This window comes from Pezoporus occidentalis, unplaced genomic scaffold, assembly GCF_034315485.1.
Source record: "Pezoporus occidentalis ecotype Australia unplaced genomic scaffold, CSIRO_AGI_Poc_V1 ctg2, whole genome shotgun sequence".
NCBI lineage: Eukaryota > Metazoa > Chordata > Aves > Psittaciformes > Psittacidae > Pezoporus > Pezoporus occidentalis.
The window spans coordinates 14,053,495-14,079,552 of NW_026913855.1; positions in this window are offsets into that span (position 1 = coordinate 14,053,495).

A 26,058-nucleotide genomic window follows, 5' to 3' on the forward strand; every position below is an offset into this window, starting at 1 on the left:
TATTTGAGGAACTTTTGGAAGGGGTCAGGATGATCTCATAGGTTTTGGGGAGCTAAAGATCTAATGATGCTTAACTTTGCTAAGACAAAATACTGACTTCTGGACCTACAAGTTCACCTTGGACTTTTCCCTAGGACTGTAGCTTTGCTCTTTTCTGCCATTCTTAAGTCCATTATTAGCAGCCAAAGGGACTTCTGCATTTTGCTGCACTCTTAGAATGCTCTTCGGCTGTGTGGGAGAGGTGGTACCTTACAATGTAGTTCCTCAATGCTTGCCTAGTCTCTGGAAAAGGAACCAAAGGCTGGAGTAAAATGCATTGGAGGCACAGATGGAGAAAAACTTAAGTGCTATTTCAGTGTAACAAAAAAAAAATCTAGTTCTGATCATTATTTGTGTATTTTTAGTAGATGAAAGTATTGCCAGCTTTAAAAGGCTCTCAGTCAACAAAAAGTGGCATCAGTGTGGTCAGATCACATCCTGAAGTCAGAGTTTGGTGTTCAGTTTCTAAGCAGGAGAAATTTTCCAATTTGTTGTCTAGACAAAATAGTTCTTACAATAATGAAATATTGTTGCAGCTGAAGGAAGAAAGTTCTTGAATTTAAATATGCCAGAACCTTGCAATATTTTTTGTTTGATCTAAAGTTAACATCAAGAGCTTCTCTCTGGTTACAATGGGATGAAAATGTATTAGCAATCTCATGTTTTATGTGATTTATTACTTCTATTGTTAAGGTTTGGACCTTGTTACCACTGAAGGCTATGAGAGCCATTTAAAAAAAAAAGAAAATTAGATTCTTTTTCTTGCCCAAAATAGTCTGACCTTTTGTTCAAAGCTGTAAGAGCAGTGTACCTGGGCCATATGTATGAACATAAGACAAAGTAGAAGATAAAATGTGTTACCAGACCACATTTGTGCTTTGCATTGTCTTTAGTTTTAACATTTCTGGAAATCTAAGTAATACTTCTAGTAGTTGTTAAGAAAGAATTTGCTGCTTGTTGGCAGTTGCTGTGATCTACCAGGTGTGTGTGGTCTCTTCCATTTATGAGGTTGTCCTTTTGTTCTGACTTCTTTAGCCAAAAAAAAAAAACAAACAGGCAGGCTGCACAGCTTTAGTCTGTTAAATAGTCCACATTACTTAACATGGCTACTCTCTTCCCTGACCCTTAACAGTTTAGTAGCTATGAACTTTAAGAGGCTCAGTCTTAATCTTCTGTCTTCAAAGGAGCCAGAGCTGCTATAGAATATGGCCTTTTGACTGTGGCTTTCCCTGAATTTTAGAAACGCACCTTTGTCAGCTGGTCACTTCCATGCTTTTATCTAGATGCCAACAACAGTATAATTAACGTAAATTACATAGACTTGTCTGTGGGTTTTCATTTCTTGATGCTTTGCTCTCCTCCTGGCATACACTCTCTCAAATAGTGTGTTAAATAGCAGACTTCTACATAAGAGACAAAATGTTCAGAATCTTGGATGCACAGCCCAGACAAAATATGCTGGCCAAGGAACACTCTGGCTCAAGAGTACAATGTTTGTATCTTTACTTTCAATTGAGGAAAGGTGGCATGCATGTGATGTAATGAAACTGCATCTCATGGTTTCAGGACTGTCTTTTTGTAATCTCCAGACGTCAAGACTGGACCCAAAGGAAGCTCATTATTTAGAGGAAACTGTCATGTTCAGCAAGACAGGACTGTTGAGCTGGTGCTCTTGGCAGAATTCTTTCTTTCCCTCCACCCTGGGAAAGCAATATTCTGTTATGGTACATGGTCACATGGGTACTGTTTCTGATTTCTTACTGTCCTTGATTTCTTTGGATCAATGTGCTCTGGGCAGTAAGCACAGAGAGCTGTGGATACAGTTATGAATCAGGGCTGATTCAAAGAACATGCACTGTACTGACGTTCAAGGGCTGTGAATCTGATTCTTTCCTATTGCTCCAAGGTGCATGTGAGCATCTCTGGCATACAAAGACTTGCATGCCTGCTGTGTGCAAGAGGTCAGTCCCGTAGAAAATATTTTTCCCACTGGGGACATATACATGGAACTTCCTTTGGGCTTCCCTGGAGGGTTTGTTGCTCTTTCCCACCTCTGCTACAGAATGTAACAGCCACCGGGCATGGTGTAAACACAGGGATGTTCACTCTTCAGTCTCTGGAAGAAGCATCCAAGATGTCAGCTTACAAAAGCTTAGAAAAAAGTGGGGGAGAGTGCAAGGATCACCCTGTAAAAATAGTTTCCTTGCTGTTTCTAGACTCCAGAAGTGTAGAACAAGATGTAATTGGTAATCCAGAGGGACCTTGACATGCTTGTAAGGTGGGCTGATGCCAACCTTACGAAGTTTAACCATGCCAAGTGCAAGGTCCTATACCTGGGTTGGAGCAATCCCAGGCACAGCTACAGGTTGGGCAAAGCAGAGATTCAGAGCAGCCCTGCAGAGAAGGACTTGGGAGTGTTGGTCGATGAGAAAATGAACATGAAGCCAACTGTATCCTGGGCTGCATCAAAAGGAGCGTGACCAGCAGGTCAAAGGACATGATCCTGTCCTGCTACTCTGCTCTCGTGAGACCTCACTAGGAGTATTGTGTACAGTTCTGGTGTCCTCAACATAAAAAGGACGTGGAACTGTTGGAACAAGTCCAGAGAAGGGCCACGAGGATGGTTGGGGGACTGGAGTACCTCCTGTATGAAGAGGCTGAGAAAGTTGGGGCTGTTCAGCCTGGAGAAGAGAAGGCTGCTTGGAGACTTCATAGCAGCCTTCCAGTATCTGAAGGGGGTCTATAGGGATGCTGGGGAGGGGCTCTTCATTAGGGACTGTAGTGATAGGACAAGGGGTAACGGGTTGAAACTTAAACAGGGGAAGTTTAGGTTGGTTGCAAGGAAGAAATTCTTTCCTGTGAGGGTGGTGAGGCACTGGAATAGGTTGCCCAAGGAAGCTGTGAATGCTCCATCCCTCGCAGTGTTCAGGGTGGCCAGGTTGGACAGAGCCTTTTGTGGCATGGTTTAGAGTGAGGTGTCCCTGTCCATGGCAGGGGGTTGGAACTAGATGATCTTAAGGACCTTTCCAACCCTAGCTATGCTATGCTATGAAATGAAATGAACTTCACTGGAATAGTGTATGGGCACTGCTTGGCTCCTGACTCCAGAAGCACTAGCAATGCATGTGGGCCTGCTGACTTCCTTTGGATACTTGCACAAACACTGGTGGCTGATGTCAGAGAAGGCTTGCAGGACCAAGCAACAAGGGCCTGTATAGAGTTTCTGTACAGTCAGGAGCCTTGACTTGGTTGCGCGACATTCCTTCATATCCTGTCCTCTCTTGCTGACCTTTCTTTCTTGTTTTCTCTGTGACTGACAGCCCTTTAAAACACAAAGCAACAGGATAGTGTCGGATGGTGGGAGGAAACATTGTCATCAGTTTGGGATATCATTATTGAAACAGCTTCAAGTTATCAACAGCTTCAAGGGGGAAAAAATGCTGATATTGTTTTTTGCCTTGCATAGTATTCCCCATTCATTAATCGGTTTCTTGACTCTCTGACCCACCTTCCTGCAATAATAGTTCTATGGAAAAATCAAATATTTCTTATACTGATGTCTGCGTCTCTGCACTGAAGATTCTAAGACACTTCTGACTGTAATGAGACAGTAAATTTCCTTCTTAACAGTTTGGAAATCATGTCTTAATCTTACCATTTTACTAACTTCATTACTCATCGTAGCTGCTTGAACTAAAATGTAATTCTGGAAGAAATATTTGATTTTGCTGAACATTTAGGGACCGTAGGGTTGACATTATACCATGTCCTTTGTTTCCAGAGTCATCACACTAATTCCCTGTACAAAACATCACCAAAAGGGGTTTGACTGTAGTAATTAGTCCCCCAAAGCCTGTCATTTATCTAATAATCATGGAGATTTGTAAACATTCATTAATTATGTTCTCAGCAGCCTGGTCTCTTTAATTTTGCTGTTCTAATTTGGTGCCACAATAGCTACTGTTTTTTTAATAGGGTAATTACTAACCTCACTTTAGCATTGTATAAACTGATAGATTGCATTAGGTGGCTGCCTGAGTAAACATTGTGTACATAGTAGAGAAATAAGGTCTGAGTCTGATTCCTTCAATTCTATTTTGACAACTAGGGTAATGTTGCCTTTGATTCTGTAAGTTCATCTAGGGTCTTCCTAAATGCTTCTATATGGTATTAGGGAGGGAAAATAACAAAAACTGGGAACTAGTGATTGGTAGGTAAATAAGAACTTCATTTCCTGTTCCCCCACTCCCTCCCCTCCAAGTACTAAGGCAGAATGCAAACTGATGACAAGTTTCTCCTTGAAGAGATGCTGTGAGTTGAACTGCCTTAAAATGTTGCCTAGGGAGTAATAGGTATTTGTGAGTTGCCCTGCTGTAGAGAGGAACTAGCTTTAGAGGCATGGAGCTGTGGAAAGACCATCTTGCCCAGGAGCAAGGACCCTCATAGTGTGACAAATGCAGTGGTGAATATGTGTGTTATAATTGCAGCAGCTATGGTCATTGCCAGTTGGAGAACTATGCAGATGAGCTATTTACAGTTAATAAGCTTGGCGTACTTTGAAGATCAGAGAAGCCACTCAGCTTAACCTGTGGTTGACAAAATGGGCCATGGATAGTTCTGCCCTAAGGCCAGTAACCTGTGGTGCAGTTTCACAGTTCCTGTGGGCCAGCCTGAGACCATCATGCTCCTGCTCACTCCCCCCCCCCACCCCCATCAGTGTCTCTCCGCACTTGTGTCCATACTCCATCCTTTGTGCTAGGTCTAGTGGCTATGAAGCCAACCTGAAATTACCAGAAGTGGTGTAGTTTTCAGTCTGCTCCTTAACTGTAGTGTCAAATGAGGTGGAATGACACAGCTCAGGATGAGAAGGTTGCCCCTGGTCTGAGTGGGTGAAACCACTAGATTATAGTCAGGATCATCTAAAATATCTCTCTCAGAGATCCCATGTGGTGCTGAATCAGAAATGCTGATGGTTGGAAACTCCCACCATTGCCCTTTGTTTTGTACCTGGGTTAAATCACCATTTTCAGGAGCAGAGCACTACCTTCAGCTATGTCATTAGAACATCCTCCTTGACAGAAAAGGTTTTTATTCCCACTTGTCATATTAGAACTTGAAAACCTTGAAGAAACCTACAAACTGCCCATGAGGTTCCATAATACAAAGACAGGAGAGAAGGTAGGGCGTTGAAAATAAAATGGCATTTATGTAGCTTGTCTTCCTGTGATATTCAATAAAAGTCATAGTCTAACTAGCATTTATGACTTTTAAAACCTGTGTCATGGGGCCTCAGTGGTGGCAGAAAGCTCAGTGTTTGAATAACTACAGCAAGCAGTGTGTTAATAACAAGGCTCAAATTTCAGTCACCAATGAGCAGCATTCAAATGGCAGGGACAAGGAAGGGAGATAATTGCTAAGATGTGTTTTATATATTTGAAGATTAGAAAAAAAGCAGTAATATGGAAGTACCAATTTAAAACACAGACCTTTAGGCAAGAATCACCTACACATTGTATTTTTAATTTTTTTTAAGGAAAAAAATTATTTCTACAGGCTAAGGTACAAATGGGTGAAACTAGTAGTAGGTCATTTGTTAAGCAGATAAAGAAAAGCTACAGTAGGATCTACTGCTGTGTTTGCACCAATGGTGGTGTGGCGATGGTGGTGTTTGCAGCAATGAATTTTTAACTGTCCCCATGTAAACAGGTGGTTTTGGTTACATGTGAAATTGTTGGAAAACATGGAAAATTAATTTCTGAATTTTCTCTTATGCCACTGAAAAAAAAATTCTCTTCCAAATGTTCTGTTCCATTCCCATTTTATCCTGTGTTTTACTACCTGAAAGTCTTGTGGCTGATTACTTTTGTTTTTCTTTATTTTATTTATTTTTTTTTATGTTGGATTTTTTGTCTATATTCTACTACTATTCCCAGCACCTGGTATTTCTCTTGCTGCTCAGGCTGCATCAGGATCTTCATCCCTCTGGTGACCACAGCCTATAGATGAACCCTTACATTCAGCAAGGCCCTGTCTCCTCTTCAAACTTGTAGACTCATACAGATACTGGGTATAACCTTGGCCTGTACGTTTTGTGATCATACAATGAAGATGACAAACAAGATGTTGAGAGCCAAGAATTGCTTTAAAGGCCTAAAAGACAAACATAATGCTAACAGAGTGTGTAAATTTACTGTCCTCTAGTATTGACATGCTGGATGGGAGCAGAAAATTTTTCTTCTTAAATGCTGCATGAGAGCTGAAACTATCATAATGGTAGGAAAGCAGATTGGAAAGCCTTGGAAGAGCAGCTGAGAAGAACACATGAGTATGCTGGAACAGTGAGTGCATTGGCCAAGAGCTCTCGGAAAAAGTTAGGCTCGGGGGATGATGACATGATGATAGCAATATAATAAGTGAAAGGAAATTGCATGAAAGAAAGGAAGAGGCTTATCTGGATTATCTAGAAAGTGGCTGAACGGAGTTTGGCCTAAAATTAAAAATGGAAAAAGAATGAGGCTAGACATAGGTGAAAAAAAAATCATAACCTTGAGTGTGTCTGGAATAGACTGTTGAACTTAGCAGAAGCAATGACATAGGTGGGTGAGACTAGATAGGATAAGACAATAGCAACAATAAAGTAAGGAAATAATCTTTGTGGTGTGGGCAACTGGAGCAGATGACCCAACTCATGTTTTTCCAGGCCTGGCTTTCTATATGTAGCTTAAGAAAGTAAGTAAACCTTATACACTTGTCAGTAGTGGCTGGCTATGATGGCACACTGTGATAAGTTTCCCGTGCTTCTACTCAGTTTTACGGAGATGTGGCAGTGAGAGAGGATTGCCAGCCCAAGACTTGCCAGAGGTCAGACTGCACAAAGTACCATGAAATGGGAAAGAGATGAGCCACCAGTCACTGATGTGGCTCTCAAATCTTCCAGGCTTTGAGAGTTTCAGGCTGCAACCGAAATAGTTGTTGTGGATGCTTAAGTTGCCTTGAACTGGCCAAGGCTGTTATTCACAGGTTCATCATCTTTGCACTAACTTCACTATTTGTATGTCTGCTGCCTTAAAACAAATGTTCTGGCCTCATTCTATCTCTAGTGTGGTGATGTGGACTGTGTACCACAACAGATGATATTAATGGGGTGGCTGCAGGCTCAGTAGTATTGGTTTCACACACTAAAAAATCCCATCCGTATATTTTTTTGTTTAGTTTTATACTCCCTACAGTGGAATGAGAAAGAATAAAGTGAAAAAATGAAGGTTATGAGAAGCATGAATTTGCCATGCTGCTTTTTTTGTTTGCTCATGATGTCAGGATTTGGAATTTTCCTTTATTCCTGAAATATGTATTAATGCAACCTCAATCTGCTTCAGAAGGACACCAAAGGAAAACATCTATTAGGAGACCTTTTGGCCCTTTCTGTTTGCTCTGCATGGGATATTTTTTGTTTAATTTTGTAGTGATGGGCCTATACTAGGCTAAAATGAACCTTTAAAGGAAATAACCCTAAGTGTGCCTTCAGGTCCATTCTGTCAGCTCATACAGAAACAGAATAGAGATCTTGAAATTCTCTTTCTTACAAAAAAAAAAAGGGCTCTGTATTTCTAACCTAGCAAGTTGTTTTTCCCGTACTTGGCAATCAGTAAGTTCTTCGGAGAGTTGCAATTATGTGCCAGAGGCATACCGAAAGGGAAGAAGCAAGATTTTGAAGTACTGCTAAATACTGTGCACTGTTACACACCAAGGTGCTCTCTGCACACCTGTTGGGTGTTGGTGTGCAAATATTCAGGTGGCAATCATCTTACACTTACGTGGCTCTTCACATGGGAAATACTGATCCTGACCCCCAGTAAAGGCAGTGAGAGTTTTGCTGTTGATTGCTGTTCAGAATAGGCACCGCAGATTTTCAGGAATTTCTCAGGACAGCAAAGAAAACTGAGGGCTGTCTGCAAACCCTGAGGAGGCAAGAGGCTGAAAAGGTGGCAAATACTTCACAGCGTCAGTGAATGGTTGGAGAGACCTCTGGAGAACATCTAGTCTGACTTCCCCTGCTAAAGCAGATTCAGCTATAACAGGTTGCATAGGACTGTGTCCAGGAAGGTTTTGAATATCTCCAGAGAAGGAGACTTCACAATCTCTCTGGGCAGCCTTTTCCCTCACCCTCAAAGTAAGAGAGTTCTTCCTCATATTCAGATGGAACTTCCTGTGTTTTAGTTTGTGCCCATTGCCCCTTATCCTGTCACTGGGCATCACTTAAAGGAGACTGGCCCTAACCTCTTGATGCCGACCCTTAAGATATTTGTATGCACTGATAAGGTCCCCTCAGTCGTCTCTTCTCCAGGCTAAACAGGCCCAGCTCTGTCAGACTTTCATCAAAAGATATCAGAATGGACCATCTCATCATCTTTTTGGCCCTCCACTGGACCCTCTCCAGTAGTTCCTTGTCTTTCTTGTACTTCAGTACAGCTCTTCAGAGCCCAGAACTGGATACAGTACTCCCAGATGTGACCTCACCAGGGCAGAGCAGAGGGAGAGGATAACCTCCCTTGACCTGCTGGCCACAGTATTGCTAATAGAGGCCAGGGTGCCACTGGCCTTCTTGGCTATGAGGGCACATTGCTGGCTCAAACATGTTTCCCAAACTTCATGAAAAACAGTAATTCCACAAAAATTTCAGAATTGGAACCTGTTGTTCAGGAAAATTTTAAACCTCCTTTAGAGGAGCATGATCTAAGCTCCAGGACATACAAAGGAGCCGGGCATCCTGGGGCCTCTGGTGTCTCAGCTGTGGCCAGCCCAGCAATGGCCTGCCCTGGAGCAGGGATCTGTGCAGCCCTCAGCCTCCCAGTGCTATGTCAGGCAGCCCAGCAGGAAACACCTCCAGGACCCAGTCCTGTTTGTGCTTTCTCAGGAGACTGTCAAACAGACCCATTTCCCAAAGACATTTTCACTCTGAATTGCCTTTTTCCAGTCTGTTTCACTGGAAAATTCCTAACATGCCCTAGCTGCTATCCAAGGACACTGGAAGAAACTGAAAGGTAGCAAGTTCAAAGATGAGGAAGGGAACTGTTTTCCCCTGTGTCACATAATTCAACTACGAAACTCATTCCTGCAGGCTGTCACTGAGGTCAGGAATTTATCAAGACTCAGAAATGGCTGGGAATGTGTGCTGAGGATGAGCATATTTCTATTACATAGGGCTACAAAAGTAGTTTTGCAAGGGCTGTTTAAGATGAGACCTTTACTGAGCTTTCATATTATAATGGCATGAAGTGTAATTGCATTACATACAGGTTTATATTGCAGAGGCAGTTTCTAGTGGTTCTCTACATGCATGTCCAACAAGTTTTGGTGCTGGTCATTGTAAGAGCAACTGTACTGGCTTAGTGGGATCTCATCCTGATTTGATGGGGGAGGCTTAAGTATTAAGCCTCCATATATTCCATTGAATATAAAGGCTCATCTAAAGCCCTGAAGATGTTAAATTTGAGGGTCTATTTTCTTGATGTTCTGAGTCACCTTAGCTCCCACTGGAATTGTATAGGAAATCAGGATTATTCTCTTCATAGGGGTTCCGGCCCATATTGCTGAGACAAAGGAGATGAGGAATGGACAACAAAAGTTTCTGGTGTGTTGAATATGTGCAGGGCAACTGTGGGTCTGATAGGTCCCAGAAAGTTAGGGGACTCTGTAGGAAGAGTTGGATGTTTGGCAGACGACACTTCAAATTCCTGGACTGCAAAGACACGGGCCAGGTCAACACTGACAGATGTTGCTGTCTCGTGATTTTGTTAGGTGGGTAATGTCAATGCTTCTGGCATGGAAAAAAAAACACCTTTGGGCATGATTCACCTCATCTAATTTTAGCTTCTTAAGACTCAGTCTAGTCATCCAGAGTCCCTCTATCCTCAGTAGAGAGAGCGAAGCCTGTCTATAAAGTGATTCATCCCTCTGCTCTCTGGTATCTGTCATGAAATGGGTTGAATCATTCTCAGAAGTGCTTATCCGTTTCCACTGGTTGCAGTGGGAGACCAGGCACACCAGGTCATGCCACATGCCTAACACTGAGATGGCTTATGTGAAGTGAGATAAATCTCCCTTTCCTGACTACTATGCTCATACCAGCAACAACAAAAAGCACAAACCTATTTATCAGCATGAAGTGAATTGTACACGTACTAGTGAAAAGGAAGTTGCCTTCAGAGGTACCCAGCTCAGGTCAGCAAGGTCCTAGAGCTGTATTCCTCTCCTTTTCAGCTCTCAGACTTTACCTCTACCTTGTCCATTTCCCTCTTTAGAGAAGCAAGTAGCATCAGATATGTAAGAACACAGAAGTGTATTAATCCTGGTGTGCCCCAAAGCTTGCTTGCTTTATCTCCCACTGTATCTGTTAGCCTAATAAAAGATATTGAGTCTGTCTATAAACTTTGCCTGCTTCCTATCCTCACACCATCGAGGTAGCTACAAAGCCACCATTGCCTAGCTTTCAGCTCATCTTTGGTGAAGAACATGAACTGAACCTGTAATGAGATAAAGTTGTGCTTTTAACACAGACACCTGTCTACTGGTTCCTTAAGCCAGCACAACTGCTTGCATCTTTTAAAATTAGAACATGCTTTAAGCATCTCATGGTGAACCTCATTTTTATCTGAAAATGACAGCTTTTGCAACCTTCTCACTTAGTATCTTGAGAGACTACGCATCTGTGAAAGCTGTATGCAAATCATTTTCAAGAACTCTGGAAGTTTCTCTGGTGAGAAAATCATAGGAAGCAGAAATGAATGATAACAAAATACATGGGACAATGTTACTCATACAATGACTCTGTCGCTTAAAGCAAGACAAAAAAAAATTCCCCACAAAACCTCAGAGGAGAAGCACGCAGGGAATTTCTGTGTTTCGCAAATCCCTCATTTTGGGTGCATATGTAACAGTGTTCACCATCCTTCCCAGGCGCTTCTTACACTTAGGTAAGTGCTTATTGTCCTTCTATGGAAATATATGGTAAGTTGTGCAAATAGAAGCTGCTAGGAGACATCCGTCTCCCACCGGCAAGGAATGTGGGTGTGGATCTACCCAGGCTCCAGCCCGGCCCCTCTGGGGCACTACCCTTGTGCAGCCTGAGAACAATAACTACTGGAACATGCTCAGAGACATTCGGGAGGAAAAAAGAAAAAGAAAAGGGGGAAAAAAATTAAGTCCCTGCTTGGACTTTAACATGCAGATGTGCCACTCAGTGCTATTACCAGAGATAAATAACACATGTGGCGTTTGCTCTCTGCTCACCTACTCTGGATGCTCACTGCAGTGGGCAGCGAATATTGCAGCACAGAGAGTGTGGTGGCTGAGGTGCTTCCTGAGGGTGATGCATCCTTGCATGAGCTGTGAGAACCGCCTCCGGCCTGTCACTCAGTGAGGCGTTCCTGAGCTGTGAAAAAGTGGAGGGCTGGAAATGTTGCTGTTTAGGGGGCACATGGTGGAGAGACTGGGAAATTGGCAGTGTCTGAAGCATGATAGCATCTGAAAATAGCTAGTTATGTATTTACTGCTACCTGTCGCTGTTTTGCTAGCCCACTCACTTAGGCTTCATGCATACCAAAGTGTGAAAACAGGGGAGACAAAAAGGAGGTGTCACCTTTCATGTCAGTGAGCAGCTCGAGTGCATGGATGAATGAGGAGCCAGCCAAGAGCTTATGGGTCAGGATTAGAGGGATGGCAGGGACATGTGACATTACAGTGTGAGTCTGCTACAGGCCACCCAACCAGGAGCACTGAGCAGGTGAGGGGTATGTAGGCAGATGTGAGCAGCCTCATGTTCACAAGCCATGGTCCTTATGGGGGACTTCAACCACCCAGTTATCTGTTGGAGGAACAACACAGCAAAGCATAAGCAATCCACGAGATTCCTGGAATGCACTGATAACTTCTTTCTCCAAGTGTCAAGGCCAGGTGGGATGAGGCTTTGAGTGACCTCATCTAATGCAATATGTCCCATTGGCAGAGGGGTTGGAACTAGATGATCTTAAAGTCTCTTCCAGCCCAAACCATTCTGTGATTAAGTGTTGCGGCTCATTTTCTTGTTATGTGTGGTGTGCGTGCATATTTCCCATGATGTGTTTTAGAACAAACAGCTCCTGCAATATCTTCTTGCATAACGCCTTCTCTTCACTGGCAATTTTTAAATCTAAACTGGATGTTTCCTTTAAACACAGGCTTTCCTCATTAACAACAACAACAAAAAGTCAATGTCATGCAGCTCTTGCAGAGGGACCACTGCATTAATCCACCCTTTGGTATCTGCAGTGCACGAACCTGTGCATGTTCCACCCGGCACAGCTGATGGGCACAGACAACCTGCTCTGAAAGCCAGGCATGCCAGCTGCAGTTATGGTAAGAGAAAAACACCACCTGATTTGATCCGTGGGACCTTATCAAAGGCAATAACAAGGAAGAAAACATAGCTAACCAGAAAGGTAGGGGTCGGGCAATGATGCTAATCAATATTTTGGGAAGGGATTGCCTGGCTTGTCATTTCTTGGTAATGCTGCAACCTTGATAAAATCAGGGCGGTCATTTAGCTGTTGTTATCTGGGAGATAACATTTGCCTGTGGGCACCCATGTCTGAAAATATTTGACTTTTGACAAATACTTCTCAGCCGCTACAGGCAGACATTGCTTTTCTTCTTTGCTCCAGTTTCCCCAGAAGCAAAAGCAGTGGAAGTAAGCAAACTGTGATTTCCTTTAGCTCTGGGTCTGTACTTCAGACCTCAACAAATGCAGTGTAAATAAAGCCATTTTGAAGTGTAGATCGTCCTAACTACTAATTCTTTCTGTGACCCAAAGCAAGATGCATTACGGGTATGATTTTTAGGCTTCTTGTTAGCGAACACTTTATTTAAATAAAAACAACAAAATGCAGAGCCTTGTTGTAGGTAACAAGTCTGGAAAATTATGTTTAAAGAAAGAAAATAATTGAAAAAATAGATTGGAATACAGATGAAACTGATTACTTGTTATTAGGTTTACTTATAGTTGTACTGCTGTAAATACAGGGCAGGGAGGGTTAGTTTATGGACGTGGGAGATGGGCACATCCTCCTGCATGCTGAACCTCTGGCTGGCCAGTTAGTTTTAGAGGGGAAGAATTATTAGTTATGCCAAGATTGGTGTGTTTCATTTGTCATATCTAGTTAGTGTTACTTAATGTAGAAATGAACAGAAAACATCACTCTTACTGCATTGGGTCAAGTTACACTTTGGAAATGGTACGTAGGAGGTATTTCTGGGTGTACCTTAGGTACCAGTGACTTCTTTCCATACCAGGGGCTACCAGAGTCTCTGTGGCAGAAGCATAGCTCAGCTGTGGTGGGTTTGGTTTTGGGTTTTTTGTTTTTGCTTCAGCTGGAGGCTGGATTGTGTGCCCATGGCCATCTTTGCAGGGAAAAAGCATCCAAAATTTTACCCTTTTAGGAGAATAGTGATAGGTTTCTGGCAGCTCCAGCTAGGAATTAGGGTTTTTATTTCTAGTTCCAGCTCAGCTGTGGCGATGGAGGGAGCAGGAGTTAGTGGGATCTCTCAGCTTTCCCTACTCTGGCATTAGCATGGCAGTACTGCCAGGGGCAGTTTGGCTCAGTCTCTCACTTCAGGGACTGCACCCTGCCTTCCTTCATTTCCCAGGCTCTTTGGAGTTTGGTGTTTTGACTTAGTCTGCTAGCTATACTCAATGTCTTTGCCATTACCCAGGGCTCCCGCAAACCTGTTTTCTTTCTCCAAGCTCCCCAAACCAGGGAGTCTGTAACCACAGTGAGGGTTTCGGAGAGTAAGATAACAAAACATTGCCCCCGGACCTGCATATTTACTTAACACTTGCATTTTGAGGCGTGCAACCTACTGACACCCTTCAAAGTGAGTGGCTGCCTTCCTCCCATACTGGCAGCCTGGAATGAAAAAGCCAGCTTGCCTGGAGGGAGACACCCATGGCTCTGAGTGACAGGCTCTCACACAGCAATTAATCTGCCAGCCACCATCAGCTGCCACACTGGAATTTAGGACTAGCACATGGATACCTGCGTTCATTAGGAATGGGGTGGTGGGGATCTTGCATAGCTGGTTTATGGGAGCTGCAAGTAGCTGCAGGAGTGGGTCACAGAGAGCCAGCAGCAGGCTGGCTAGCTTGAAAAACACTCAAAGTCCACCAGATTATTGGTGGTGACTGGAGTTTAGCATAGGCATGAAAAGGTAGCCTCCAGCCAAATGTGAGTACAGCCCAGATGTTGTCCTACAGCTACTGCTGCCTGACTTCACCAATTAAATCTGGCCATTCTCCTATTTGTTTGCTTGTTTGTTTCAAAAGGAGAGGGGGAACTTCTTTGCCTTCTGTAGCTATAATTTGATTTGTCCTAGCTTTTCGTGTGCTGTTGAGACAAGCTGAGTGGAAATTCCAGTTACATGCTATCATTTGTTCCCCCTTGGCATGCAGGTTACGGGAACAAGGCTACAGGCCCATTGGCCTACGTGTCATTAATCTTCTGGGAACAATGAAAAGAGAGCATTTGAATGTGTCTTGGCTTTTCCGGTAGTCTCTGTCTGAAGGACTTCTCATTTATGTGGCAAGAATAGCAAAACAAAAGAAAAAAAGGGAGAGCAACAATAAAAGGAATCCTTGGGAGGAGAGTGCATGTGTCCCTGGGTGTCCATCAGCCTCGCTGGATGGGGACTGCATCCCAATACCTGGAATGAAAGCCTGTCATCACAGCCATGGCAGGGGAGAGGGCTCCCATTCAGATGTCTAGAACCCAGTAAGTTGAACAGATGCAGCTTTTGATGAAGAGCTGTGAATGCAGACAACCATGCCCCTTTCCTAAAAGCTTCCTCAAGGCAAGGCAGCTGCACGTAATGCTACAAGCTTGGGAAAGACTGGCTGGAAAGCTGATCAGCAGAAAAGCACCTGGAGGTGCTGATTGACAGAACAGAACATGAACCATGAACTAGCTTGTGCCCAGGCAGCCAAGAAGGCCAATAGCATCCTGGCCTGTATCAGCAATAGTGTGGTCAGCAGTACCAGGGCAGTGATCATCCCCCTGTACTGGGCACTGGTGGGGCTGCATCTTGAATCCTGTGCTCAGTTCTGGGGCCCTCAGTACAAGAGAGACATTGAGGTACTGGAGCAGGTCCAGAGAAGGGCAACAGAGGTGGTGAAGGGTCTGGAGCACAACTCTTATGAAGAATGGCTGAGGAACTGGGAGGTTTACTCTGGAGAAGAGAAGGCTCAGGAGGGACCTTAGTTGCTCTCTCAGCTGCCTGAAAGGAGGTTGCAGTGAGGTGGGAGTCAGCCTCTTCTCCCAAGCAACAAGACAAGCTGCACCAGAGGAGGTTTACATTGGTATTAGGAAAAATTTCTTTACAGAGAGGGTTGTCAGCCACTGGAACAGGCTGTCCAGGGAAGCGGTTGAGTCACCATCCCTGAAGGTATTTAAAAGGTGTGTAGATGTGGCACTTAGCACATGGTTTAGTGGTGAACATGGCAGTGCTAGGTTAATGGTTGAACGCTATGATCTTGAAGATGTTTTCCAACCTAAATGATTCTATGATATTCTAACTCTGCAGGTGGGATTTCCCCATCCTCACTGCCTCTCACTTGTCACACATACCCAGTGACCTCTCCCTTAATGCTCTGTGGTAAGGTGTTGCTGTTTACTTGAACAGTTACTGGACTGAATTCACAAGGAGCTGACCAGGATGAGGCTTCTAGGACCAGGGATTCACTGGGGATTCATGGCTTCCTCACATCAAGTGTTTCTTCCCTGCAAAACTGGGTTTTAAGGTGGTATATGCCAGCTTTCTTTTGCAGGTGTGTGTGTTTCATCATTTAGCCTAAGGATTTCCAGACTTGTTTGGCCTGAGGAAGCCTCAAGTTGCTGATTACTGGGCTGGGCAGGCAGCAAGAATTCCATTTTGCAAATATTTTTTTACCAAAAAAAAAAAAAAAACCAAAACAATATGGGAGATGAAAGGAAAAAAAAAAATACACACTGCACAATAGCCAACAGCTCAGACTTGTAGCTATTCACTTGAGAAGTGGTCTGTAATCTGGAAGAAGAGCACATCTACCGCCAGCCCACTTGACATCCTGGGGTGCACCTCCCTAGGCTAGAGGTCCTTTTCTGCACCCAAGAAAGAAAATGGGGTTTTCTGTATTCCTCATGAAAAAGCAAGCAAAAAACCCACCAGCTATCTAAGGAAAGCTTCAGGTTTAAACTACTGCCTTTTCCAAGGGAACACCCCCTCCTTTTTCTTAATCTTCCCTGCCATCTCCAATTATAGCATTCTTATGGCATGTTCTCCACTGTGGAAGGGATCACAGTGGATCTGGTGCCCTTGGAATTGCCTATCTTTTTCCAATGTCGGGGGGGGGGGGGGGGGGGGGGTGGGATTAATCAGAATTTCAAAAGTATACTAAGAATATTTTGCCATCCAGCTTCCCTGGGAGCAGTGTTGTGCCTTTGAATGTTGTATTTCTGCTGATCCTGTGATGGATTAATAATAAGCTCCAAGCAAATATCCTTACGCTTCTGGAAAACTCATGCTCTTGGGCAAAATGAGGAAAGAGGGGGCAGAAAGATGATTTACCAAGAAGGTAGCGTGTGTGTGTATGAGAGAAATGGCATCATGCTCAGCTGGACTGGCCTGCTAGAAGGGAAGTGATGCCTGGAAGTGGGATTGTAGCCTCCTGCTACCCTGCAAGCTCCTGCCCTGCTCCACGGGCAGGGACAGAATGGCTCTCCCTTTGGGAGAAAGCCCCACGAGTTGCCAGGACTTTTCTTCAATGCCTTGCCCAAGAGCTTTGATTAATGGTACCAGACTGGCTCTCGATCCCTCATCACCTTGCCCTCTTGATCGTTATGCAAAAAGAAGTAGACTCATGTTGCCTTGTATTTGAGTCCAGCTTTGGTCCACTTGTGTCTGTGCTCCAGGCTGCATAGGTCAGGGCAAGTTGAGTCCTGAGAACCATCTGCAGACTCGCAGCACGTAGCCCATGCCTCTCCATTGATGGGACTAGCAAATGCTATTGACTGGTACAAATTAAATCAGCCAGGAGACTTCACTTGACATCTTGGGGATTTTCTGGCCCCATGTAGTACAGACAAGGAGGGTTAGTCAGGGTGATAATTATGAGGTTTTGTTTTTTTTTCCCCAAGATTTTTGTGTGGCTTTCTGGGAAAAGAAGTTAGCAAATGGTCTATAAGACAACCTCCAATGAGCTCACATATTGCAGTCTGGATGTTTCATCTGTGTATTTACTTAAGAATAAATAGTAAATGTTACTGATAAGGAAATAATAACTAATGTGTTAACCAGAGATTTAATCACGTGTTATTGGAATTTTCATCAGTGAAACAACTAAAGGATTAGACCTTACAAACTGAAACTGTCTAACTGAACAATGCATAAGAAATTGCATTCATCAGGGAACTGCTGAGAAAATACCAATTTATGTATCTGTAGGAAAGCAGGAAAACTTAAGTGTCTTTGAAATAAAAAATGAACAGCTTGACAGAAATGTGTAATTTAATAAAAATAGTAATTCATATGCTCTGCCCATTCATATGATGGGACTTTCACTTTATCAGAATTAAAGCATTGAAGCTTCACAAAGAGAAATTCTGTTAGTGATACAGCATATATCTGAAAGTTCATAGTGAAAGGGTAACTGCTAAAAATAATCTTGTATTTCAGAATATCTGTAGGAAGCTGGGAAAACCCAAGTATATTTTAAATGCAGTTTGAAGTTTTATACCAAATGAACTCAAATCCAATATTTTAGTGTTGCTTTTAAAATGTTTTCAAGGAAACTTGTAATGTTTGCTGCATCAAGGAAAGAAAGCATCAAGGAAAGATGGTCCCCATTCATGGCCATCAAATCTTGCAGAGGAGTCAGCTTGCAGTTGGAAAGTGATTGATTTTTACTATCAATCTTCCCCCTCCTTTTCACCAATTTCCCAGTGAATAAGGGAGAACCCAGGAGAGGGCCTGGCTCAGATCTGGGGCTAGGGGCATCCACTGACATATCTAGCCTAAATAATGAAGGGCAGAAGCCTCTGATGGATCTGAGTCTGGAAGAAGCTTAGCAGTGGTGAGTGTGGCTGAACTGGACATCTCCTTGTCCCCAGTTCACCATCTCCACCGTGTTCACTGGGATTTTCTGGGATGTCCAAAGCCAGCCAGACCCAGCTCAATCTCATGCTCTGTTGTAGCTCCAGGTTCAGTTTCTGTCATTTCCAGCTTTGCAAGCAAGCGGTTGAAGAAAGGTTTCTTGCTGGCAACATAAGCATGCTACTGCTTGACTTCCTGTGTATAAACATTTTTCTTAGCAATTTTTCTCCCCTCTCCAAATCCGAAGACAAAGATGACCATTTGCCATCCCATTCCACAAGCAGCCTCTTAAGTAAGGGCTAGAATTCACCTCTGCAAGCAGCAGCAATTTTCAGATAATAGCACAACCTGACTTACGGTTTCCTTTTGTTCCTCCCCTCCTTCCTTTCATCTGCCTGTGGTATTTCATCTTGCACTCAGTTTGGAAAGCTTTAAGCAGAGGTCCTTCCTTTGTTGTATGTCTGCACACCTAGCATAGAGTGGGAAGACCTGAATCATGAATTATATTCTGCACACGCGCGCACACACACACACACACACACACACACAAAACCAAACAGTAACAGAAAGATGAGGATTTGTTGGTACTTGAACTGTACTCAGCATTCCCAACCTCCCTATGCAGTAACCAGCTGCGTGCTGATGGGGTTTGGTCCCATGTGTGTGGGAAGAAGTTATCTAGCTTTTGAAAAGTCAATCAAACTTGGGTATGTCTCAGCTCCTCAAAAATGTTTTAGTCTTCCTTTATGAACTGTTTTGCTGACATGAGGCATGATGAGGTTAAACCTAGAGATATAATAGGAACTAAGTGTAATAGTCCTGCTGCTGTTAAGGCAAGAGGTTTTCCAGTCATTTGAGGCTTACGGAAGTCGTAGAATGGCTTGTGTTGGAAAGGACCTTAAGATCATCTAGTTCCAACCCCCCTGCCATGGACAGGGTGCCTCACACTAGACCATGTTGCCCAAGGCTCGTCCAGCCTGGCCTTGAACACTGCAAGGATATATTAGTGTGTCATATTTGTATGTATTAAATAATTTTTAAATGAATTATAAATATGTCCATATTTATACTTCACATCCATAACACTTTATTTATATGATTCATTTTGTTGGTTCAGTGAGCTCATGTTTCTCTTCTAGCTACGGCACATGAGGAAATAATTTGGTTCAATAAAGAAGGTTCCAAACAGAGAATCTTTTATTTCCTTAATATTATCAGAGGAAAGTAGGATGGTTTGAAAGGAATGCAGGGGCTTGGAAACCAAAGAATACTGCTTTTCTTTTTTAGCAGGTGTCAATGTGCATAGGGAAATAGTTCCTAGCAAGAATTTTGGAATAAATTAACACCTACCAGAAATACCTTGGGCCTCAAACCAGAAAAGCAATTAACGATGTGCTCAACTGAGAACAGTGCCTATTTTGTGAGTCACTTATGTGCATAATGTTAAACAGAGGCTTAATTATTCTGCAAGATCATACAAAAGCAGGGCTGGAAAAGACCTCAAGAGATGAATTGGAGCAACCCTGACAGCTGTTTCGCACAGTGCTTCAATGGTATGGTTTGTACAACCTCCTCTGGTAGTTTGTTCGAACTGTCATTTGAATGTAAGAAAGTGTGGGGGGGTTGGTTTGGTTTTTGTGGTGGTGTACTGTTTGTTTTGTTTTTTTCCCCAGGCAGAAAGTTCAAATCTTCTTTGTGCAAAACAAACAAAATTCCCCTTAACACAGAGAACAACTAAGCCCCTTTCTTCATGTAACACCCTTCTTGCATGCTGCAAGACTGATGGCATCTCTCTTTCTCTCTTGTTCTCCCCCTGCTCCTGTTTATATACCAAAGAAAACAATTTTTTCCAAGCTTTGCTTGAATAACATGGTTTTTACATCACTTGTCATCCCCATTTCCCTCTTCTGAACTCACTAGTGCATTGATCTTGCCACAGGTGGGGAGCCAAGCTGATGCTCCACCAATGTCACACAGATCAAGCTGATTGCTTTGTATTTCACATCCATCCCTCTTTTTTGATACACTTTCACAAAACAGATTCATCCTCTTTTCCATATGCACATTGAGTTCTGGTCCTCTGTAACCCCAAGTTCGCTTCTTGGTGTGCTATTACTTCTCTGGTTATTCCATCTGTTTTATTTGTGCATTCAAAAATGCCTCATCTTTGCTGACTTTCATGCTGCAGATTTGAAACCCCTCCAACTTTGGATCATTCACTAGTTTTATAGCTTGTGCTGTAAGTGTGAGCTCACTCTCAGACTCCATGCTGCTAATGAATAAGGTGAGAGGTGACTAGGACAAATTCGTGAAGAACTTCCTTAACTGTCATCCTGTCCTGACAGTGAGTGGCCAATAACTGATCTCCAACTGCAGCTTTTCACTCGGTGGCAAGTCCAAGTGCATGTGATTTCACCAAGATCATATTTTCCTATTTTATTTCTCAGAGTATATAGGACAATGGCATCCTGCCTTTTTCTTAATTACTGGGATACTACCCAGTAAATTGGTCTGACATGCCTTGTTCTTAAAAATAAAATCAAATCTGCACTGGCTGATGTTTTTTAACATATTGCTCTCTTGGGATTATAACTTAGTTATTTAATCATTCATATTATCTTTCCATTTATCAAAGTTAGGCAGATTAGTTTTGAATTCCCTGGCTCCTCCTTTTTCCTCTCTGTAGAGATACATCTTCTCTATTTTCCAGCCCTCTGGGACATCCTCTTTAAACCTTGAATTCTTGCAGGTAATTCCTAATAACTCAGTGTGCTTTGGTTGATTCCTTAATTACACTACTATGAGTTTCATCAGGCCTTATAAGCTTGAAAGCATTTATCTTATCTAAAAACTATTTGGGCAATTCTTTTTCTATCTTGGCCTTTACACTTATCACCTGCTAAATTAATTTCACAGTTAACATTTTTACAAAGACTTGAACAGTCTTCTCCGTTTCAGCTGTTATTTCTCCTCTTTATTCAATAAGTAACAGGTTTTCCTGTGTTATCCAGTTGCTTCTAGATATTTGGGAAGCCTTTTGTACCTCTTGCTAGTAGCTATTCATTTTGCATTTACATGATTTTGCTATTCCTCTATGTTCATTAATGAATACAAGTACTCAATTCATCAATACTTCCACTTCTACGTAAAGTTCATTGATATGGCAATTTTCCATAAGCTGCCTGTGCTGTCCTAATGCTCTGTAGCTATACTTCCTTTTCTCCTCTGCGTCTCAGACAATTTTATAGCTCCTCAAATATAAGCTTGCACAGTCACTCTTCTGCACTGCTTTCCTCCAGAATTTATTTCTGCAGGACCTGACTGACCATTTCTGTGATGCTGTTGAAGTTTGCTTTCCAGAAGTTGGTGTTTGTTTTGTGGTTTTTACTCTTTTCACAAACGTGACCACTTTGTGACCATGGTCATCCCCCTTGCTTTATACTTTAAAGTTTTCATTCAATTCCTGTCTACTCAGTGGCACCAGGGCTAAAGTATGCACTCCTACCTCAAACACCCCTCTTTCACGGAAATGCCTTTTTTTTTCCTACAGTATTCCAAGAACATAATGAACTATGTCTTGCCCTATTTGATTAATTACTCATGAAATTTCCCCATCATCAAGCCTTTACTTGCCTGATATTTGCAGTAACCTCTGCCTGGTTCATTTTCTGCTGGTGCTGCCTTGCATGCCAAGGTCAGGCTTGGTGCTATTGGTTTCACTGTGGGATACAGGAGTCTGTAAATTGAACCTTTCATGGAGCAATTACACCTCCAATGTTGTCTTGAACCAGGTGCCTTCCAGTGTTAAACAGGGTATTGCTGATGCTTTAGTTTCAAAATCCAGTGAAGACTACAAAACATTCAGGTGTCTGATGATGCCCAGATGCCTGAAGGTCAGCCCATTATATAGTTAGTTCGTTAAATGTGTGATTGAGTGTATCTACTTACATGGACTTGTCTATAAAACAAAAATAATGCTCAGAAGGTTTGCAGTCCTGAATACACCAGGCAGATACTGTATTTGTGTTGTCTAGAAACCTGATAGTGCCAGGGGTCCTGAGGGGGAGACATTGATAAATAAATCCAGGAATCTTGAATAATCTCATTCAGAGCATGAATTGGTCATACTGTATTTGCATACTGTAAATACCTTCAGTTACTTGGTCAATCCACAGTAGTATCTCTGTCCAATGCTTTCTCTCTTCCTACTTGCAAGGAAACGGAAAGGTGACCAAGGCAGAGAGAGGTGGGGAGAGAGGTGTGATCCTGCTTAACCTCTGCACTCTCACATTGCCCAGATGCTGCAGTGAGCCCAGCACCTCTGGGCTCTTACAATAGAATAGAATCAACTAGGTTGGAAAAGAACTTTAAGATCATCAGGTTAAACTATTACCCCAGAACTGCCAAGACCACCACTAACCCATGTCACTGTGGGCCTCATCTACATGGTTTTTGAACACTTCCAGGGATGGCGCTTCCACCACTTCCCAGGGCAGCCAGTTGCAATGCCTGACCACCCTCCCTATGAAGAAATTTTTTCTAATATCCAATCTAAACGTCTCCTGGCACAGCTTGATGCCATTACCTCCTGTCCTATCACTTGTTACTTGGGAAAAGAGACAGAACCCCACCTCACTACAATCTCCATTCAGGTAGTTGTAGAGAGCGATAAGTTCCCCCCGAGCCTCCTTTTCTCCAGACTAAGTAACCCCTGTTCCCTCAGCAGTTCCCCATGAGACTTACTCTTGGGCCAATATATTCTCTTGCAAACATGTGGCCCTTCAGACAGGAGCAGAAGCTTTCCCAAAAGACAAATAGGGCTCCAAATGAGAGGTAGAGGGCTAGCTGTTTTCCTGTCTTTACCGGCTTAAACTGGGTCTGATAGCACTTTTACACAGTAGTAATTCTTAAAGCATTTCTTTATGCATGTATTGCTTGTTTGATCTTTTGAAGTGATGGCTGGCACCTCCGCTTTGCCCAGCCAAGGTTGCTGGCCCCATGCAAATCCTTGGAGTCCTGGATGGCTTTATCTGAAGTCTCCCTGCTCCTGTTTAACAACTGCCATGGTTACAAGCACCACTAGACTGATGATATTCACATGCAGGAAACAATGCAGGGAAAACAGGATTTGCACGGCTCCGGCTGCACTGCCTCAAGAATTGCAGGAAGTGATTGTACTTTATGAAACCGTCTGTGCTCTGCTAGATTGTCTATAGCTTTTAAGGTCAAGCAGTAGCACACTGCGTTTGAAATGCCCTTTGTAATAATGAGGACTGTTTATGAACCGCAGTACAGGCTGTATTGTTTACCCTGGGCTTTGGTTAAAAGGTGCTATATTTCAGCCTGTTTTGCAGGATGGCACAGGGAATTTATCATGTGCCTTTCTGGCATGGGCTTGGGCTGGGTTCAAAGGGGAAATGTCCATCATGTCATCTGAAGTATCCCCTGGCATGTAGAATGTCACGCAGCAAGCACAGCTGCCTGACACTATGTGAAGCCAACAAAAGAGCTGGGGGGAAATTGGGAGAGCCTCTCATGGTCCCAGGGTGTTCCTCAGGGCACTTCCCACAGCAGCCAAGATCTCTTGCTTTATATTGCAATGAATGCTACAAACAATAAAACCTAGCTGCTAGCTTTCTTTGGGCTAAGAAGGTTGCTTTTTCAAAGTAGGTTGCTTGTGCAACTTGCCAGTCATCCCAAAAAAGCTGCATTTAAAATGGATTAGTGGTGCTTATACCTTGGAAGCGAAGAAGACCTGCCTGTGTGATCAGTTGAATTCCTGCTGCAAGGAGCATAACAGGCTTGGAGACTTTTTGGTGTGGCCACAATGTGAACATGTTGGAAATCTTGTGAGTGTTTAGAGACTTGCAGAGGCCACAGTGGAGTCCAGAAGCTGTAAAATGTCTTCCCTTAGATATAAGCATTCATTTAGAAATCACACTAGATGGCAGGACAGCAGCCCAAAGGACTTGCTGGGACCTATGACAACTGACAGCATACTGCCCCTTAAATTCAGGTTGAACTTGATCAATGTGGAGAGGTCCCTCTTGGAGGACTTTGCAAACAAGTTCTGGCATGCTTATGAGAGGGAGGGAGCATTCAGCAAGTGTTGGGAGAGGAAGATGAGGCACACAGCTGAAATCATCCAAGGTGTCGCTTGGTGACGGTATTCTGCTGGCAGGAGCTTGGGCTGTGGATGTACAGGCTCCAGAAGCAGCTCCTGGGTGAGGGGCCATGAAACCAAACTGCAGCAGCTGAGGAAAAGCCTCAGTGTGCTCTCGCTGTAGTTCACCCACTCCTTCCCTGTGATCATGGTCAAGGGAAAGAATTTGACCCCTTTCTAAGATACGGCTCAACCCTGGAGTAGGTAAATTGCCTGAAACATGTGCTAAGCTAAGCAGTCTCCTTTTGGTCCTGTTTATCTTGCTGTTTCTGCCTCACGGGGGAAGATCAAGAGAAATACTTTGCTTGGGCAAGTAAAATCTTCTCCCTGACCAGGACCAAACCATGGAGAGCCAACCAGGCAGCCTGAAGTACATCATTGTTTTCTAATAAATAAAACTCAAGAAGAGGAGTTAAGTGAACACATCATTAACAGTTGCTATGGGATTAAATGTTTGCTTTTGATAGACATCTCTCACATCCCCTCCTGTTTCTCCTTTGTGCACTCTTATTTGCTCATTTTATCCACCCGTTGACTCTTGACACGAGTTAAAATGTTGGGTTCAGAGCACAAACGTGGCTTGGTCAGAGTGCTTGCACAGGGGTGCATTTGCTGGGCTGCAGCTGGACCTCCCCATTGTCATTGCAACACCACTAATAGCCCCTGCTGCCAAGGAAGATATAGGCAGGGGAAGGTACCCATCCCAGACACCACCAGCTCAGACACTGGTTTTGCAAAATCCATTGGTGTGGGCAGTATTTCCTCAGCAGAGAAATCCCTTGGCCTCTGGTGTATCCTTTGCACATCTTCTCCCATCCACCCACTCCAGCTTATTCTGTATTGGTCTTGATGTCCAGAAAGATTGCTCCGATTCATTCCCCTGTCTTTATCCAATTCAGGTATCTCATGGCACTGAAACTCTTAAGGAGCCTCACCAGCAGATCCTATATAGAGAAAGAGAGAAGAAAGGGCAAACAGAGCTGGACACCAGTGGGCTATGATAATGCCCAAGAGCTGGGAGGTAGGAGTTTCTAAGGGAGCTAGGACAGACACCACAGATGAAAGGTGGCTCAGGTTGGCAAAAAGCAGACACCACAGGTTCTCTAAAGTATTAGTAACTTTGAAAAAATCTTGGCACATACACATCTAGTGTGAGCAAGCATAAGGATCTGAGCTTATTTTTATTGTTTAGCAGCTAACTGTGGTTAAAGCACTAGACACTGTTCAGACACAGTGTGCCGCACCCTCCAGGGTACGTAAAACAGAAGTGAAGAGGTGAACAAAGCAAATCTTAAAAATAACACTGACTTTTCTGGGTCCACTCATATGTCTAAGTCTAGTCATGCATGAGCTTTGCTGGGTGAAGAACAAATGCTCAGCTCCTTTCTGGTAGACCCCCATCGCTACTAATCCACTGGTCATTTTTTCAGCAGGCGTTGAAGAGTTTTAATGCCTCCAGCATTGTTCATTACAGTGGATCTCCGGTGGTTATTCACAGTTTATCAGATATGATCACTTGCTCTGTTTCCTATTGGTTTTCTTCCTGGAAAACTGGAAGCATGTACCCAGGAAGATGATGACTGCATTCCTGGGGCAAATACGTGAAACTTCTGAGGTTGAGAAATGTTTCTGTGCATGCTGTACATGTGAGCAATGAGGAGAATAGCCTCTGTAAAACAGCAGAGTAGCTGTCTTTATCT